Here is a 20,638-nt window from a genome sequence, read left to right on the forward strand (position 1 = left end):
TTCAACTACCAGGAGCAGGAAATGAGAAAATTGGGTGCCGGCTTTAGGATTAACTCATCAATTCCCTAGGCATTCTGATGTCCTGCTGCCCACGAGTTCTTCCAGAGGAAAAACCTAGCTATTAGTAAAAATTGGAGAGCCATACCACACGTTTTCCATCTGTAAATTGGGCACGCCATCTCCAGCTTTGCTACTCTTTGGTTATATATTTCTAAACATTTTGCAGGGCTTCAGTTCCCAGAAGTTGTATGGTTCTCCCTGGTTAGATTTTTAAATATGCCTGTTCTTATGTCCCAGCTGATAGATGCTATACTGTAGCAAATTGGTTTGCTTATTTCCTCCTCCCCTTTCCTCCCTTCCTTCTCACACCTCACCCATCTTATTCTGAAGATCAGTATTTCCATTGAATATTAATAATTGGTTCCCTATTTTAATTCCGTGCATGGAGGCTACAGTCCTCTTACATCACAGTATGAAGAAATTATCTTAGAAGTTCATTGACAATTTTTTCTTTTAAGATAGGGCATGGGAAAGAGACTTTTTAATCTCTCAAGGAACCCCCCCCCAATTGATTGAGGGGTAAATGAGTGCAGGCTATCATTATCTGACACATGTCGATAAAAAAAAAAAAAACAAAGACAAGACAAAAACCTAGTAGATGACTGACATCTCTCCAGTGGTACAGATGAAGAATTATATATTCAAGCAGGAAAAACATACCTGTCTGAGAAGTCCAAGTTATTCCATAGGAAAGAATATAAAACTAATATGGAGAGATTTAGGTCTAAAGGATTGAGAGAGTGGGAAACGCTGTGGAGAATACAACAGCCTCTCTGAGTGGTAATCACCCTCTCTACCCAGCCATTTGTCCTTCTGACACTTATTGAAATGCCTGCATATTTTACTTCCTGAAGCTAATATTCTATCTTGTTCATCTTATGAGCATATACCCATGCCAAATGAAACTGTAGGATTTGGGAACTTGAGGGATAATGTCCTCTACTCCAACGTTTTTCAAACTTTACATGACAATCTACTAGAGGAGCATAAAAATAATTTAGTGGGTCATGACCAGAAATTTTTAAAAAGTAAAATATAATGAAAATATCAGATTGATCTCATTCAGTTGTATAAAATTTATTATATTTTTACGTACATATGTATGTGTGTATTGGGTTGTGATATACGATTTCTTATTGTGAGTTGGTATATCCGTTATCTATTGCTGTATAACAATTACTTCAAAACTTAGTTGCTTAAAACAACAAGCATTTGTTATCTTACTATTTCTCAGGATCAGGAAATCAGGAGCAACTTAGCTAGATAGTTCTGGTTTAGGGTCTCTCATCAGATTGCAGTCAAGATGTCAACCAGGGGTGCTGCAGTCATCTGAAGACTTCACCGGGACTGGATGGTTTGCTTCCAAGATGGCTCACTTACATACATGACTAGAAACTTGATGTAGGCTATTAGTTGAAGGCCTCTGTTCCCCATCGTGTGGACGGACCTCTTTATAGAGTTGCTTGAGTATTTTTCCAGTTGCGTTCTGGCTTCTCCCAAAGAAGCAATCCAAAAGAACAAGGCCTAAATGGCAATGCCTTTTATGACCTAGCTTCAGAAATCACATACCATCACTTTTGCCATTTTTGGCTGATGATACAGACCGACACTGATACAGTGTTGGGAGAGACTATACAGGAGTGTAAATACCAGCAGACATGGTTTATTAGGGGCTACCTTGAAGATGGCTACCGTAATTGGGGTAAAAATGTTTGAGAACCTGATTCATCTAATCACCTACTTTATGCATAAATCTCGTATTATCACTAATTTGTAGGTTTTATGATTGTAGTTACAAGATACAAAGTTAAAGTGGCCTGTAGTCAATGATTAGTGAGTAGTTATTTTTTAATTACTTGATTAATTAGTAGTTGTTGAGGCCACTTACTGTAAGCACATTATAACGCACATGCCTTTTATCCAATCTTTTATGCCTTGATCATTGTAGTAGTCTAACTGATCTCCCTGTTTCCATTTTTGTCCCCATCAGCTTCTTTGCCACACAGCAGTCAGAAGAACCCATTCACTTTTTTTTACTTTTTTTATTATGGACATTTTTAAACATATAATGAACCCCTATATGTCCATTACCAGCTTGAACAGTTATTAACGTCGTTCTTTTTTCCAGACACCTTTCTCTGTGTGTGTGTGTGTGTCTCTGTCTGACTCTCTGCCTCTCTCTCTTTCTGTGTATGTATATGCATGTGTTTCTCTGTCACTGTCTCTCTGTGTCTCTGTCTTATGACTGTCTCTCTCTCCTCTCGCATACTTTGGTTATTATCGATGCTATTGTTTGCCTAAAGAATTTTAAAGCAAATCTAAGACATTATATCATTTACTTGTAAGTACTTCAGTATGTATCTCTAATAGATAAGAAACTTTTTGAAAAAACATAACAATCCCATGATCACAGCCAACGAAATTAACAGTAATTCCTTATTATTATCTAACGCCCAGTTCATGTTTGTTTTTCCTTATCTTTTATAGAACCGATTTGTTCAAATCAGGATTTGATCATATTACATTACATCCTCTTATGCCTCTTTTAATCTGTAACTGATATCCATTCATTTTAATACTATTCACTTATTAAAGAAACTGGGGCATTTATCTTATAGAATGTCCTGTTTTCTGGATTTGGCAGATCATGCATTTAGGATGTTTATTCTTCTTATTCCCTATAAATTAGTGATAAAGCCAGAGGCATGATATTTTTTGAAGACTACTTAGAGAATTTTGCTGTGAATTTATAAGGTTGTATATGTTTGTTGTGTTTTAATCCGCTGTAGTAATTATTGTTTTTGATGCTAAAATTGTCCTATTTTTGGCCGGTGAGAACCTTTTCAAGTTAAACGTCTATAATTTATAATGTTCACTTTTTAATTTCTGAAACTTACTATCTGTGCCTCCTCTCTCTTTTTTTGATCAGTCTTTGTTCATCTTGTCCACTGTATGTTTCTTTTCTGCTTTGTTAATTTCTTATCAACTTTATTAGTACTTCTATTTTCTTTGTATTTGATTTTCTGTTTATTTTCTGACTTTGTTTTGTAACATGTGCATTTAAGTCTGTAATTTTTCTCTAATCATAGCTTTAGCTTCATAACACAAATTTTAATAAGCCACGTTTTAATAACCACTCACTTAAATAGTCTCTAATTTCCTCTATTTTTTCTTTCACTTAAAATTGCATCTCTTAATTCCTTTTCATAAGAAATATTTTATTCTAAAAAGCTTTAATTTATTGCTCCAAATCTGCATGTGGGCAATATGACAAGAACTCATTATGCATGAGGAAACTCAATCGAATTGCTGCCACATAAAAGAGATTTTTTTATAATACTTCTTTTTTTTACTTTTCTGTTTTTATGTTTTTAATTCTTTAAATGCCAGCTTAGTTATTATTTTCATACTATATATACATATATTTTTTTATTTTCCCCTTTCCCCCTCCCCGCTCCCTTCTGGTAACCACTAGTCCATTGTCCATGCCCATTAGTGCATTTCTTACTTTCTAATTCCATTTTTTAAATTGATATCTAGCTTAATTCCATCGTGGTAAGAGATCATACTCGGTATTACTTCAAGCTTATGAAGTTTTTTCAGACTTGCTTTATGACTCAACACAGTAAATCTGGCAAATGTTTCATGGGCCCCAGAAAAGAAGGTTCATCTGCAGTTGCTGTGTGAAATGTTCCACATATGTGAATTAAGTCAGTTTTTAACCATGATGTTCAAATCTAGTACATTTTTAATGATGTTATTTTGTCTCTTCTTCCGTCAGTTGATGAGAGATGTATTAAAATCTCCCACTATGACCAACACTCACATCATAGGGGTACCAGCGGGAGAAGAGAAAGAGCAGGGAATTGAAAACTTATTTGATAAAATAATGGCTGAAAACTTTCCTAACCTGGAGAAGGAATTAGACATACAAGCCCAGGAAGTGCAGACAGTATCAAACAAGAAGAACCGAAAGAGGCCCGCACCAAGATACATCATAACTAAAATGCCAAAGGTTAAAATCAAAGAGAGAATCTTAAAAGCAGCATGATAAAAGTAGTTATCTACAAGGGAGCTCCTATAATACCATCAGCTGATTTCTCAACAGAAACTTTGCAGGTCAGAAGATATTGGCACAAAATATTTAAAGCGATGAAAATCAAGGACCAAGATTACTAATGGTCACAAGTTTCCATCTGGGTGTGATGGAAATGTTCTTGAATTAGAGACTAGTGATAGTTACATAACTTTGTGACTGTACATAAAAATCCCACCTCAATACCATTTAACAGATGAGAAAACTGAGATTCAGAGAGATGAAAGGACTTGCCCTAGGTTTCGCCAAGCCTCCTGGAGGGACCTAGGCTTAAACACGGGCCCAATATCCCCCACCCTCTCATCCTAGGGCCTTTCTCCCACAGCCTAGCTTTATAAGATAGTGTTTTGCTCTGAGACTTGATAAGGTGGAGTATGTGCTCTCTTTTTTGTTGTTTTTTTTTTCTGTTTTTTCTTTTTGTTTGATTTTGTTTGATTTTTGCCTTGCCTGGGGCTATTGGTATGAACTACAAAGGGATCTTCAGATAGTTACCACTTGTGCTGGGCCTGGCGGTGCCCGAGAGAGGCTAAGCTGTAAACCGAGGCTGGCTGCCTTTAGTACCAAGCTTGGGGCTGCTTAACAAGAGGTACAGGGCACACTGAGGCCAAATGCTGCTTTCTGGGGTTTTGTGAGAGATTTTAGGGAAGTCCACACCATGAGCCAAGACAGACTATTTGTATGCAAAAGCCACTGGAAGTGGTTTAGGTGGGCCAGCAAATTCGGTGAGGCAGGGTCTCAGGGAATCACCAGACCAGAGCAAACGGTGATAGCCACATTGATGGAGACTCAGATATAGTGCCCACCTGTGTCTGCACGCTGGGAAGATTCAACGAAGGAACTATGGCTTCTGCCAGCACATCTGTCTGGGAGAAAGCTGCGCCTCCAGCCCTTGCCCTGAAACCAGACAACTCAGTTACTCTTCATGTTTCTGGAACCTTTTGCACTACTGATCCAGCACCGGAGCTCAGAGTGAGCGAGTTCATCAGTGAATAAGTCCATGTATGAGCACTTTAAGAGGAGTTCCTGCAACTAAAGCCACACTCTGTCCCACTTAGCCACTGGTTTTAAGAGCTGGAAGCTGTGGGACTTCTCTCTCTGGCCCCTGTGCTCCGGGCTGTGGCACCCAGTGTGGGACTAGGACCCCTTGCTCCTCTGGGGGGACCTCTGCAGATAAGCTATCTTCCTTGATTTTTAATCACCATCCATGAGTGTGGGACCTTCCTGCTCCACGCCTCCACCCCTTCTACCACTCTTGAGGTGGCTTCTTATGTATGTCCTTAGTTGTAAGACTTCTATTCAACTAGATTTCAGGTGCTTCTCAATGACATTTGTTCTGTAGGTTAATTTTAATTTTGATGTGGTCATGAGAGGGAGCAAGCACAGAGTTTACCTACTCTGCCATCTTGAATAGGAACTCTGTTTTATGCCATTTTAGAATGAACCTTTTAAAAACACAAGTACGGCCATGTCTCTCCCTCGTCTTAAAGTCTTCTATGGGGTTTCTGTGGCCCTAAGGATAAAATCCGAACACCTCACCAAGGTCTGCAAGAATGGACACAACCCGGCCTTATTGGGCTTCCTCAGCCTCACACCATCGATCCATTGTTCTCCAGGCCCTCTGAACTTTCTGCTCTTTTTGCATTATGTCTTTTCATATGCTGCGATTTCTTTCTTCCTTTTCTTTGCTGGCCTCTCACTGATCCTCCAAGACTCAGTTTATCTGTAACCTGTTCCAGAAGGCCTTCTTCAACCACTCTGCTGGATATGTGGTTCTCCTCTCTGCTTCCGCAACTCCCTGAGCTTCCTTTGTTACAGAAGTCATCATCGTGTGCATACAAAATGGCTATTCAAAAGCCCATCCTCTCCACTAGACTGTGACCTAAGAGAAGGCAGGGACTAGGTCAGCTTGTGAAAGCCTTGAGGTATTTCCATTTTAGATGCACACTTTGGGCCCGTGTGTGGAAAAAAGACTAGAAAGTGTCAAGATAGTAGGTAACAGACCAGCTGGCTGACTGTGGCCGTCACACAGGCAAGAAGAGATGAGGGTTTATTGGGGAAAATGGTAGTGGGTACAGAAAGGAGGGGAAAGCAATTCCGGGCTCATTGTAGAATCCAGGTAAACAGGACTTGGTGATGATTGGCTGTGGCAGCTGATTTAGATGAGGGAATAGAGGCTGAAACCACATTTCCAGTTTAATCAACTGAAAGAGAGAAAAAGTTTATTTTTTGAGGAGGAAGGTACGTTTCATTTGGTCGAGTTGAATTTGAGGTGTCCATACAACATTCCAGTGATGACGACAGCTGTCATCTTTAGGCCTAATATGTATGTTCTGGGCCCTGCACACATAATAATAATAACAACAACAACAACAACAATTATTATTATTAATAAATATTTTCTAAGGCCTCTTGTGGTTCCAAGTGCCATACATACCCATTACAGCCACCATCTCAAGTAATTCTGTCAGCTTTCTGTATTCTAGACCTTTCTACTTGGATGTCTAACAGGCATCTCGGATTTAACCTGGCCAAAACCCAGGTCCTCATTCCCAAGTGCCTTAGTATTGAGAGGCAGTATGGCATGGTGGTTAAGAACACTGACCCTAGAGTAGATTGCTTGGGTTTGTGTCCCATTTCTACTAACTTACTATATGACAGTCTCTGTCCCTTACTTTTTCATTTGTGAAATGGGCATGATAATAATGGTCACTACCTCGTTGGGTAGTTAGGAAGATTAAATCTGTTGCTGTACACAAAGCACTTCACCAAGACTTGGCACAAAGAAAGTACTATAATTTTTCCAATACCACTCCCAAATTCATTCCTCCTCAGGCATTCCTTGGCCAAGTTCGAGACAAAACTTAAATCCTATCCTTGATCCTTCCTCCCCCCTACAAATTCCTTCCATAAATAAGCCTTAGGGCGACCTCCAAAGTGCTTCTCAAATCCCAGCAGAGTTTTCTTGTCTCCTACCTGGACAACTGTAATGGCCTCTTAGCAGCTCTAAACTCATCCACCCCTGTGCCTCCTGATACAAACTCTGCTGCAGCCCATGAAACTTCTCAAAGCAAGCACTAATTATAACGCTCTCTTGCCTGCTGTGAACCCTTTGGCATCCACCACGTCAGGCTCCAGCCTTCTCCTCCCTAGTCTGTTAGCTACACTGTCACCTGTGCCTGGATACACATCCATTCTCTCAACACTCCTGAGGTTGTGCCCAATCTTCCCATCTACAAAGCTCTTCCTGGGAGCTCAGCATGACCAACTTGCAGCATAATGTTTTTAAATTCTCACATTTGGCAGAATTTGATGGTCGTTCATCAGAGAGGGATAGGAACTTGCTCAAATACCTACCTACAAGGGGTTTTTCCACTTGCTCCTTTAACAAACTTTTCTTGAGCTGAATACCAAGCCCTGTCCTTAGACATTTAGAAGGTGTAGATGATTTTGCCTGGAGTTGCCTTCCGTAAAGGTGACCCTGGCTGTGAAAGTCCTTGTAACTCAAAACTGGGAAGATCTAGACTAAAGATTGCCATGAGCATCTCAATGAGTATCTATGGGTGCCTTACCAATCCCACCCATTTCCACCCCTGTCCTTCTTCCATCTGGCCTGGTCCTCAAGGTCAGCACAGACAGACTGGCCAGCCCACTGTAAGTACTGCTGCCAGTTGGGGTGATTTATAAAGCTTCAGCTGTTACACTTTCATAATGGCCTTGCCCCTGAAGCCTCAGCCATGCCTATCCTCTTGAAGAAGCAGGGTATGGTTCTGTACCAAGCCAAACTGGTGACCATAAGCAGCAGTGGCCTCTCCATGCAACTCTTTGCCCAGGCTAATAGAGCTCCAGGGTTCCCAGAGAGCCCTGAAATGTCTTCCTCCAGGCCATACCCTCCAGGAGACACAGAACGGCTCTGCAGTGCCACCTAGAGGCCGCCAGCACAAGCAGGCGGAGAAAGTTTTTGTCTCTGAATATGGGCTTGGGGAGTTCGCTGAGCAGTGGATGGTGGTTTAGAGGTTTGGAAGTGTGCTGGGCTGAGAGCTATATTTAGAGAAGGTCACTTCTGAGTGTACATTCAATCCCCTTGGAACCTGTCTCTTGCAGCTGCCTCTCACTCTCGGTGCACAATTATGGCCATTGTGACAAGGAAAGTCCTTAAGAAACCCAAAAGCCACTTCTAAACCTCTAATCTTGACCAAATCATAGAAACAGGAGAGCAAGTCCTGCAAGAGTTGCTCAGTAGATGCTATAAAGATAGCATTCCCAATGAAAGGGGGTAGAGAACCCACCAGGGTGGTCGTTGAGAGAATTAGCTAGCCATTTCAAAAAAGGACATTTAAATCTCTATCTCATACTGCACATTCAAATAACATCCAGATGGATTGAAGAGTTTAATTTCACACTAGAAGAAAGTATTGTAAATGTTTGTATAGTGTTGGAGTGGAAGGATATTCTAAATATAACACCAAACACAGACACTAAAGAAGGAGAAGACTGATACATTTAATTTAACGTTTAAAAACTTTTGTGCGTTAAAAAATCATAGAGTTAAAAACCAAAGTAACATACTTAGAACAATGACATATGTAAAGGTAGAGATTAATATCCTTAATATGTTAGAAGCTTTTACAAAAAACATATTAAAAAGATAACACACCAGTGGGAATGTTGAAAAACTACATGAACAAGCAACTCATCAAAAGACAGATGACTAAGAAACATCAAAAAATGCTGAGCCCTTGTAGTAATCTTGAGCACATCATAGAAACAGAAGAGCAAGTCCTGCAACACACCCACATGCAAGAGTTGCTCGGTAGATGCTATAAAGATAGCATTCCCAACGAAAGGAGGTAAAGAACCCACCAGGGTCGTTGTTGAGAGAATTGGCTAAAATAATTAAAACGACACTTAAGATCAAAAGACATAATTAGGATAATTAAAATGGCACGGATTACATTTTTAAAATATATTTTCTTCAATTACAGTTGACGTACAATATTGTATTAGTTTAAGATATAAAACATAGTGATTAGACATTTATATAACGTATGAAGTGATCGCCCAGATAAATCAAGTAACCATCTGACACCATACATAGTTATTACATTATTATTGACGATATTTCTTATGCTATGCTTTATACCACCATGACTATTTTGTAACTACCAACTTGTACTTCCTAATCCCTTCCCCCTTTTCATCCACATCCCAAACCCCCTCCCATCTGGCAACCCTCAAAATGTTCTCCATACCAATGGATGTGTTTCTGTTTCATTTGTTTATTTTGTTCTTTAGATTCCACATGTGAGTGAAATCGCATGGCATTTGTCTTTCTCTGTCTGACTTACTCCACTCAGCACAATACCCTCTAGGTCCATCGAGGTTGTTGCAGATGGCAAGATTTCATTCTTTAATTAATTTATTTATTTTTACGGCCGAGTAATATTCCACTGTATATGTGTATCACCTCTTCCTTATCCAATCATCCATTGATGAACAACCAAGTTGCCTCCATATTTTGGATATTATAAATAATGCTGCAATGAACATATGGTGTACATAATACATTCAAAGTAGTATTTTTGTTTTTCTTTTTCTTTTTAGATAAACACCCAGAAGTGGAATTACTGGATCCTTCTTTGTCTCTTATTATAAACTTTGTCTTAAAGTCTGTTTTGTCTGATATAAGTACTGCTACACCAGATTTTTTGTTTGTTTGTTTTTTTGTTTCAATTTTCATGAAATATCTTTTTCCATCCCTTTACTCTAAGTCTCTGTGTGTCTTTTGATCTGAAGTGAGTCTCATATAGGCAGCATATGTAAGGGTCTTGTTTTCTTATCCATTCAGCCACCCTGTCTTTTGGTTGGAGCATTTAATACATTTACATTCAAAATAATTGTATACTGATATGTAGTTATTGCCATTTTATTATTCATATGTTTGATCTTTTCCCTTTTTTCTTCTTCTTCTTAAAGAAGTCCCTCCAACATCTCCTATAATACCGGTTTGGTGATGATGAACTCCTTTAGCTTTTTCTTGTCTAGGAAGCTCTTTTTCTCTGTCCTTTGATTCTAAATAATAGTTTTGCTGGGTAGAGTAGTCTTAGTTGTAGGTCCTTGCTTTTCATCATTTTGAAATATTTTGTGCCGATCTCTTCTGGCCTGCAAAATTTCTGTTGAGAAATCATCTGAAAGTAATATGGGAGCTCCCTTGCTTTTCTTGTGCTGCTTTTAAAATTCTTATAAGCTATGCACCCTGGGTGAAAAATAAATAAATAAATAAATAAATAAATAAATAAATAAATAAATAAATATAAATAATAAAATTCTCTCTTTCCCTTTAAACGTTAGCATTTTTTATGATGTGTCTTTGCGAGGGCCTCGTCGGACTCATCTTGTTTGGGACTTGCTATGCTTCCTGGGCTTCTCTGTCTGTTTCCTTCACCAGGTTAGGGAAGCTTTCCATCATTATTTCTTGAAATAGGTTTTTAATGCCTTGCGCTCTCTCTCTCATCTCCCTCTGGTACCCCTATGATGTGAGTATTGGTACACTTGATGTTCTCTAAGAGGCCCCTTAAACTATCCTCAATTTTGTAAATTCTTTTTTCTTATTGATGTTCTGATTGGGTGTTTTCTGCTATCTTATTTAATAAATCACTGATTCAGTCATCTGCTTCATCTAATCTACTGTTGAGTCTTCCTCAAGTATTCTTAATTTCAGTTATTGTAGTGTTAATTCCTTACTGGTTCTTTTTTATGTTTTCTATCTCTTTGTTAAAGTTCTCACTGAATTTATCTATTCTTCCTCTAAGTTGTTTAAGCATCCTTATTACCAGTGTTTTGAACTCTGCATCTGGTAGATTGCTTGTCTCTGTTTTGTCTAGTTTATTTCCTGGAGTTTTGTTCTGTTCTTTCATTGGGGACATGTTTCTTTGTCTCCTCATTTTGTCTGCTTTCCTGTGTGTTTCTTTGTATTAGGTAGGGCTGCTATGTCTCTAGATCTTAGTAGAGTGGCCTTACGGGTAGGTGTTCTGTGAGGATCAGTTGTGCAGACTCTCTTGTCACCTGAGCCAGGTGCTCCAAGTGTGTCCCCTGTATGGGTTGTGTGTTCCCTCCCATTGTAGTTGAGCTGTGGTTGCCGTTTCCATGTCCAGGGGAGGGACTGACTCTTGAGCTGATTGGTTGTGAGAACTGGCCAGTGACTACGGGGAGCTGTTTTGCAGGTGCTGACCCTGTGGAGCAGGATTCACTTTAGCAGGTGCCTGTCCTGTCTACCCTTTGGATGTGCTGTCCTTGGATGAGGCCCCGAGTGGTTCTCCAGCTCAGATTGAAGCCAGCTACCAGACATGCAGGCTGTGGCCACCTGGCAGGGAACCCTCCACAGGCCAAGTTCAGCCCCAGCCTGTACCCTGCCTGAGGCCATTTAGTATGAGCTATCAAGCAACCCACAGATGGCCGCCACTGGTGCTAGCCTTGAAGGTGCCTTGAGTGGCCAAGCCACCAACTGAGACTGGCTACCGCTAATGCCGAGCTTGGGGCTGCTCAACAAGAAGTAAGGGGCATACCAAGGCCAGATGTTACTTGTTTACATATCGTGAAACTTTGAGAGATTTTTAACAATTTCCACAGCATGAGCCATAACAGGCCATTTGTATGAGAAAAAAAAAATCCATTGGTAGTGGCTTGTGTGGGCCTGCAAGTTAGGTGGGGTAGAGTCTCAAGGAATCACCAGGCCGGAGTAATCTGTTAGCCAGGTTGTTGGAGACTCAGATATGGTGCCTTCATCTGCATGTTGGGAGGATGGAGGGCTCAACAAAGGAATACTGTCTTCTGCCAGTACCTCTTTCTGTATAAAAATTGCCCCTCCAGCTTTTGCCCTGAAGCCAGACATTTCAGTTCCTCCCAATATTTCCCTGGTGCCCTTTGAGCCAGTGTCCCAGCACTGGAGCTCAGAGAGAGAGTCCATTAGTGGGTAAGTCCATGTGCAGGCCCTTTGAAGAGGAATGCCTGGGGGATCCCACAGCCTTCCTCTCACTCATTCACAATCTCTGCTGGTTTTCACAACCTAAGGTTCTGTGGCCTTCTCTTCCCAGCACTGTAACCTTGGGTTTGGGAGTCTTCTGGTGTGGGACTGGGACCCCTCATTCCTTTGGAGGTCCTCCACAGCCAAGATATCTCTCTCTGATTTTTCACCGCCACATGTGGTGTGGAATCAGCCCTTTCCGCATCTCCTACCAGTCATGAGGTGGCTTCTTCTGTATGGACTTTTGTTCGACTAGACTCCAGGTAATTCTCAGTGATGATAGTTCTGTAGTTCAGTTGTAATTTTGATGTGGTTGTGAGAGAAAGCAAGCATAGCATTTACCTACTCTGCCATCTTGACCCGAAAATCGAAATTACATTTTCTTTAACTCCCAAAGAAACAAAAATTTTAGAGTGGAACTAACTCATGGAGGAGATGCATAATATGGAGACCAGGCTGACCCACACATTACCGGGAGAGGGAGCACTGGCAAGGCCTTTCTGGAAGGCAATTTGGTGTCATAGATTAAAATACTTTACAAACCTTGTATATCCTTGTACCCAGAAGTTTAATTTGTAATAATTTACCCTAAGGACATGATACTGGATGTGCACAAAAATTTAACTGTCCAGGGATGTGGACAGTTCAAAAATAAGAGCATAAGAAAGAAACAACCTAAATCATTATATAACGATTTAAAATAATAAGAGAAATGTATTCATTGACTTGGAAAAATGTTCGTGCTATATTATTAGGTGAGAAAAGCAGGTTAAATGGAAATAGTATGCATAATATAATCCCTTTTATATAAATACAAATAATGTATGCAATGCATGTTTAAAAAATAGATTGGGTTATACAAAAATATATTCACATTGATTGTCTCAATGTGGGGAAAAAGGAGTAAGAGTTTTATGTGACTTTTTTTCTTTTTTTATTGATATTTCCTTTTCACTTCAGTATAGAAATATCTATACTAGTTTTTTGTTGCATTTATTATGTTTTTTACTTTCTTAGACTTTTTTTTAATTACGGGATTAATACAGGCTTGTAAAAATGTCAAACCAGACAGAAATATATGGAAGTTTCCTTCTCCCTACTCTCTGCTCCAGAGAGGACTGCTATGGACAGATTGGTATATATTTTTCCAGACATTTGTATGCACATATAAACATATGTGTGTATATTTTAATACAAATGCAAGTTACACTGTGCTGTAACTTGCTTTTTTCACTAAGCAACATGTCATGGACATTGTTCCTTGTCAATACATATAGATCTACCTTATGCTTAAAAAATATGCATGCCTTTCAATGGCTGAATATTATTACCATGCACAGATAAAACAAATCTTTTTTTTCCTGCTTGCTCTACATGACTATGTATTACTTGTGTGAATATAATAAAATGTTTTCTTGAAAAAATAGAAAAAAAGAAAGAGGAAGAAAGGAAGTAAGAGAGGGAGGGTGGAAGGTAATTTTGTCTGCTCGCTTTGCCTTTTTTGAGGATATGGGATCTCTTCTACTTGGGAGACATCTTTAGAGAGATGTTGGGCTTGATGAGGTACAGAAGAAAGACCCACTTACTCCATGATTAAAGAAAAGAGTTCCAGGGACTTCGGGGTTTCTGGTGAGCTTGTCTAGTCTAGAGCTCCAGGCTTGGAGAGAAGGCTGGTGTCAGAGCAGAAGTTCTAACTGGAAGTCCACTAAATTGATAGAAGAAAACAACAATAAATTAGAAATAAAATCAATCATAACATCAACTATAGCAGCAAAACAAGTCACTTTGAATCTCTTGCCTAGAGGTAGGACAAAAACCACTTTATAACTTCCCTCACCCACACCCAAATGGCCTGTCCTCTGGGTATGACCACTGGGAGCCTGCTGTAAGATGGCCCAGTTTTCTTGCCTTCTTCTCCAGAGGAGGAAAAGGAGGCCCAGAGATGGGAAAACCAGTGAGGAGTGATGTCAGAAATAAGCCTACAACCCAGCAAATCTGATTGCGATTCACTGATACCTTCTCTATCCTTTTTTTTTCATTAATCTATTTACAAAGACTATTTTAAAAACAAAACTTACCTTTCCAGCACAAACATATACGTATTCATTTTGTAAAATGTGGGCAGCAAACATAAAGATAAAAGTAAGAAAAATATATAATCCCACCGCCTTTCTGTGGCAGGACATTCCCACGTCTCTCTGTAGCTCCCGTCCATTATCTGTGTTCTGGTTATTTTTTCAAGTTCCAGTGCACCTCTTATTTCCAAACATGCCTGTGTACATACCAATGTATTTTTCTCTCTGTTCTCTTACATCTGTAGATTTATAACAGACAGGAGCACACTGTAGTTTGTGCACCTCACCTTCTTTATGCCAGTGTTTGTCTTGCGTCCTTTCCTCTGCAGACCCTGGGGCCAGATTTCATCTCAGGGACAGTGTTCTTTGTTACTGAGAGGTCGGTGTTTCAACTTTGTCCCTAAGTATAACACTCAATCAATGGGCATTGCAGCTTTATCACTAAAGTCCTGCTTAGTGTTTGGCCTTGGTTCTATGACTATGAACTTTGGAAGAGAAAGTCCCCACCTGGACAGTTATAGCTATACCTGGATAGCTTTCTATTGCAGGACCTTCAAAGAAGATTGAAGGAGCATAAGCAATACAACTGATTCCGAGGCAAGGTACAAAAGGCATGGAGATAAATGGCCATGGGAACTCAGAGAAAGAAGAGGCCACATCCTCCTGAGGGAATCAGAGGCCAATGTGAAAAGTACGAGCTTTGAACTCAGGCAAGACCTCTGTTCCAATTCGAGCTCAGCCCTAACCCACTCTGTGACCGTGATCAAGTGATTCAGCTTCTTGTCGCCTCAGTGTGAAGAGTGAACACACTTGGAAGATCTATGAGGAAGATTAAATGAGCTGGTGGATGCAAAGGGTTCAGCCTAGTGTCTGACTCATGAGAATTTTTTCAGTGGTTGTTGGTCCTCTTACCATCATCATTCTTATTAATTTAATTAGGAGAAACTATGTCCCAGTTGCTACAGACAAGCCCATTTATGCTGTTGCTCCAGTGTAATTATTAATAGCTTCCCCTTCCACACTCAAAAGTATCCCAGTTTGGATGATAAATGGCATGGTGACTGTAATTATAGCAAGCGAGCTAGGTCTTGAACTGTCTCCAACATTTGTCACCCACCATTGCTATTGTCTGTCTTTGCCCAGTGAGAGGCTAAAGCCATGTGCTCCCACATAAGCCCTAGATTAAACATGAGTAAGGACATCCTGAGTTCTGCCCTTAAATTGCAACGTGTCCATGGGCATGTCCCTTCCAGTACCATGCCTCCATCTTTCTCTCTGTAAATGGCAGAAGTGGATTAGATAATCTCTAAAGGCCCTTCTAGCTTGGACCTTCTATACCTCAACATTCCTCCATGCGTAGGAAAATGACAGAGGCCCTCATGCATGCCACAAGCATTTACTGGATACCTGCCATAGAAAGGCTCCTTGAGACACAGACAGGTCCACATCTGCAGGTATTGGTGGATGTCCAGGTGAGGTTTCCCTGTGGCAGCTCTTAGGACCCCATCTCTCAGTGCCTCCCAAGACAGCATCCTGTTCTTCTGACAGTGGCTAAGAACGAGGAGTCTGAAATCAGATGCTCTATCACTGCTGACTTCCCCACTCTGAACCCCAAGCTTCCTTATAAAGTTGTCATTATTGTCCAATCAAATATTGCTGGCCTCCCAGTGGGTGGCACTCCCCTCTCTTCAATTAGAGTTACTCAGATTCAGTGGGTGGCTCACGACTATAAATTACGCAGAACAGTCCCTGCTCAGAGTAAGCACTCTCAGCATTTGTTAAATAAAATATCTAAGTTGCTACATCAAGCAAGTGCCACCACTAAATGTGCCTGAGGTTTGAGACACCAAGTTCTATAAAAGGATGAACAGTATTCTCTCTGTTTGCTTTCTGCCAAACCAGAATTCCACACAAACATTTAATTTAAAACACTAGAAAGCATGTTGAAACAGTTGCGAATGACTCCTAGAAGCCTAAAGTGGTGGCTTGGGGACAGGCTCTGTGCCTGTGACAGCCCCACCCAGAAAATCAATGGTACAACAGTTCATATTCTACCACCACCTCTGTTGTGGAGAAGTGCCAGGGCTGTGTGTCTGTCCTCGGAAGCACAGGTTGTTAGAAAATCCCCACCCAACAACTCTGTGCCACGTTATACGTCACTCAGGTGGTCCCTGGGAACAGGCCGCCTTCCTGTTTTATAATAGCATAGGCACTTTACCTACATGGGAAAGATGCCAGACATAATTTCCAGTAAAAGAGCCCCTTTGGGAAAAGAAGGAGGCCCGGAAAGCTTAACCTGTTGACCCAAAGGTTTCACAAAAGAAAAAATGTCTTCAAAGGAAGCCGTAGTGATTTTTTTAAGGAGATGTCTGTGAAACTGTAGAACATAAAGTGCAAAACAGAAATACTTGTCTAAAGACAGCGCAATTGAATTAGGGGAAATGTACAGTGCCTCATTCTGGTTGAGTGGTTGCATTGCCTGCTTCTGCTGGCACGCTGCCCTTCCTTACTCTGCACCCAGTGCCAGGCATTGCCACATTGTTGTCTTAGTTCATCTTTCTGGCAGCCTAGGGAGAAGGCAGTGCAGCCCTGTGGAAAGGGCATCGGCTTTACCTGTGGGGGTGCTGGGTGGGATTAGTGTCCTCATTCCAGATGTGGATTAGACCCTCCATCTGTTTGACCAGGTGGGTTCCTGGTGGAAGAGAAGATAGGACAGGAAAGGAAAGCCCCTACCTCAGACAATTTCATGGACAGGGAGATTTAAGGTAGAAATAAAGGCTGAATGCAACAAAGTGCCGGTTCTGAAAAACACCTTTTTTCAATTAAAAAAATCAATTGGACATCATCGCAGATCCATGTGACAAGGTATTACAGTGCTTCAGAACCAGATAAGCACTCTGGGAGAGATCATACAGAAAAGAACACCCTTTAAGTACAAAATTGAGGCAGTTTTTATGCAAAAACATTCACTGAGCCTTTCAGAGACTAATCACCCCTCTTTTACAAAATTATTTCCCTTTCATTATGTCATTCAATCATCGCAGCAGCCAACGGGGGACAAGGGCAGCTCTTACCACTTAAGCGACAACTAGGGAAGAATGTGGCAGAGCTGGAATTGGAACCCAGGACACGGAGTTTTCTGCTTAATCCAGGAGTCTTCCTTGAGCCACTGCATTCAGATGCGAAATGAGAAACCCATGTTTGATTTCTAATGGGAAGCATTGGGATCACGGTGCTGGGAACTGCCTCTGAGTGGTAAGGAGGAAGAAAGCACACTGCCCCAGTGCAAGCCCCCCATCTATTGCTCCCACTACTGCAAGACAGACTTTGTGCTAACACTGTACGATAAGCAGGAGTGCGTAACACTCTCATATCCACTCCAGGGGTAGGGAGACTGTTATTCTGCTCATTTCATGGATGTGAATGCAGAGGCACAGAGAGGCTCAGTATCTTGACCAAGATAACACAGCTAGCAAGTCTATGGGGATCTGAACCCAGCTAGTCTGATTCCAGAATGTCCTTTTTGTTCTATTGCCTGCTGGTGAGGCCTTTTTTGTTCTGATGAATCCATAGGAAAAGAAGCCAACTGCTTCTGTTTTCAATCCCGTCGTTTAAGACGGCTTGTTATTCCCACCTACTCATGCGTGGTTGGGAAATTGCTCCTTAAATCTAACTAACATACCTGGCCGGCTCTTCTTGAAAAGCACAGCATTCTTCCTGGTCTGCAAATATGCAAAGTTGCCCTGTTCTCAGACTGAGTGAGGTTAAGGAGAGCTCTGAGCTTGTTGCAGGCCAGCCCCCTCCTGCTTGGTCTGAGGTCATCCTCTCAGACAGGACCCCTGCAGTGCACTGCAGGACCAGGACCCCACAGGAAGAGAAAAACAGGTGGAGGGGGGGGAAGAAGCCTCTTAAATGACTTTTATTGCTTGCAAAAATAATGCTTCTGAAAGTAACATATACACATTCCAGACAAGTCTTAAAACCGCAAGGGTAAAATATGAAATTAAAATCAGCCCTAACCCTCTCAATCAGTGCGAACTATTGTAAATGTTTTGGCAAAATAATATAACTATTCATAGATATGTGTTATATATATAGTATTTGTATATATAGTACCGGGATTTTTACAAAATTGGGATTACATTCTCTACCCAGTTTGGTTCTTGATTTTTTAACTTAATATTTATTAAGAATTTTCCAATATTATTCAATAGTTTTCAAAAATGTGGATTAAAACAGCTCCATTATATAATGTGCCAAATTAATATGATTATTCCAATATTATTGGACAGTTAGATTATTTTTCAATTTATTACCATTATAATAGCACTGCATTGATGTCCGCGAACATACTAAAAGATAATATTTCATGATCATTAAATGCTAGGCATTTTGCTAAGATTATGATTCAGGGCCATTGTGTAGGTGTGCTGAACAAAGCCTCCAGCCAGCTGGCCAAGTAGGTGCTTACATCAAGTCCACTCTCTGCTCTAAAGGCAAAGTACCTGAGTTCAGGGTTGCATCCTCTTGGGGCAAGGGACACCTTTTTCTTTGCACAAAGGCCTTGACCACTTGCCAAGCCCAAGAATTGTACAGGTTAGCAGCCCTAAGGAAATTATCTCTTTAATGCTCTTTAATGAGGAAGGCATTATTAAACCCATTTGCAGATGAGGAAAGTGAGGCATGCTAGTCTGGTGACTTCCTTAGAATAAATGTCTAGAAGGAGAAGTGTTTGATGTACATGGCCAAATGTCCTACAGAGACATGTGCATTTATACTCCGTCAAGTATAGGAGACAGATGTTTTCCCTTCCCATGTCACATTGTGAAGAAACACTCCTTGGAATATTTGCCAGACATATAGGTGAAAAATATCTCATTGTTTTCATCTGTTTGGAAATAAAGTTGAATTTTTTAATGTTTACTGTTTATTTAGATTACTTCTTGTATCGTTATTCTATTCAAGTCTTTTACCTGGGAGGTCAGTATTTTGCTTGTTAACTAGTAATAATATTATATGATAAGGGTAGTGTCCCTTAGTCTATAATGCTTGCTGCAAATATTTACTACCAATTATATCTTTCAGGTTAAGTTCATTCCTGGATATTTTATACCTTGATGTGAATGAAAGCTTTTTTTCCTACTATGCTTTCAAACAAATCATTGCCAAATTATAAGCGACCTTCGGCTTTTTGTGTATGTAGTCTGTGCCCAGTCACTTTACTAAACTCTTTAACTGATGACAATAATCTTTCAATTTTCAAAGCTCTTCAGAATTTCCTAGCATCAAAAATTGAAAGTGCTATGGCCATGCCACCCTGAACACGCCCGATCTCATCTGATTTCAGAAGCTAAGCAGGGTCGGATCCAGTTAGTACTTGGATGGGAGACCACCTAGGAAGACCGGGTGCTGTAGGTGTAAAAAAGAATTGAAAGTAAACAGAAATATATTTAACAAGAGATGTGCAAGGGTATTAAAGAAGGCCTAAATACATTAAGAAATACATTGCATTTATAGCTTGGAAATCTCAACAATTTAAGATTGTCTATTCTCTTCCAAATTAATCTGCAGATTCAATGCATTTTTAATAAAAACCCCAATACATGTTTTTCATGGTATTTGACAAGTGAATTCAAAACTTTAGATGAAAAAACAAATAGCCAAGAAAAACTGAAGAATTTCTGAAGGAGAATGAGGTGAGGGGCAGGACCTTAGCAGATACCAGAGCTGTCTTTATAGATCATTGAGAGGGAGGGAGGGAGGGAGGAGGCTATTTCCAACTGATTATATATATTGAAAAAATGAAATTGGGTCCCTACTTCTCACCATACAAAATAATAAATTCTAAGCGAATTAAAGACTTAAATTTGGGCCTCCAGGCCCAGAAATATGTAGTAAACACATTCCACTCTATTCCTCCCATTAATTACTATGCAAACCCTAGGGCAAAATGCATAGTTATCAGAAGACACAGTGAGAAGAGGGGGAGGAATAAGGAAGGACCTCCGGACTCCAGGGGTGATTTAGCAGGGAGTTCTCAGGATGTTTGTTTGGCCTTACAGCTTAGGTGCAAGACAGCTCACAACCCAGAAAAGCGGGCAAAAAGAGTCCAACAGAAAGCCTATTCCCTCTGGCCGGTCCTCTCTAGGATTTGGAAGAGAGCAGCAATGAAGGACAGAAACCTTTTTTATTTATTTAATTTTATTTTATTCGTTTTATTGTATTGTATTGTATTTTTTATTTTATTTTTATTTTATATTTTATTTTATTTTTATTTATTTATTTTATTATTTTATTTTATTTATATTATTTCATTTCATTTCATATATTTTTTATTTTATTCTATTTATTTTATTTTAGATTTTATTTTATTTTATTTATTTTATT

At 40.1% G+C, this 20,638-nt stretch overlaps 1 pseudogene; it reads left to right on the forward strand.

Annotated features, from left to right (window-relative positions):
• The first annotated feature begins 19,550 nt into the window (after positions 1 to 19,550).
• On the forward strand, positions 19,551 to 19,669 carry LOC118608395 (annotated as a pseudogene).
• Positions 19,670 to 20,638: the final 969 nt, after the last annotated feature.

Source organism: Rousettus aegyptiacus, unplaced genomic scaffold (assembly GCF_014176215.1).
Source record: "Rousettus aegyptiacus isolate mRouAeg1 unplaced genomic scaffold, mRouAeg1.p scaffold_m13_p_9, whole genome shotgun sequence".
Classification (NCBI taxonomy): Eukaryota; Metazoa; Chordata; class Mammalia; order Chiroptera; family Pteropodidae; genus Rousettus; species Rousettus aegyptiacus.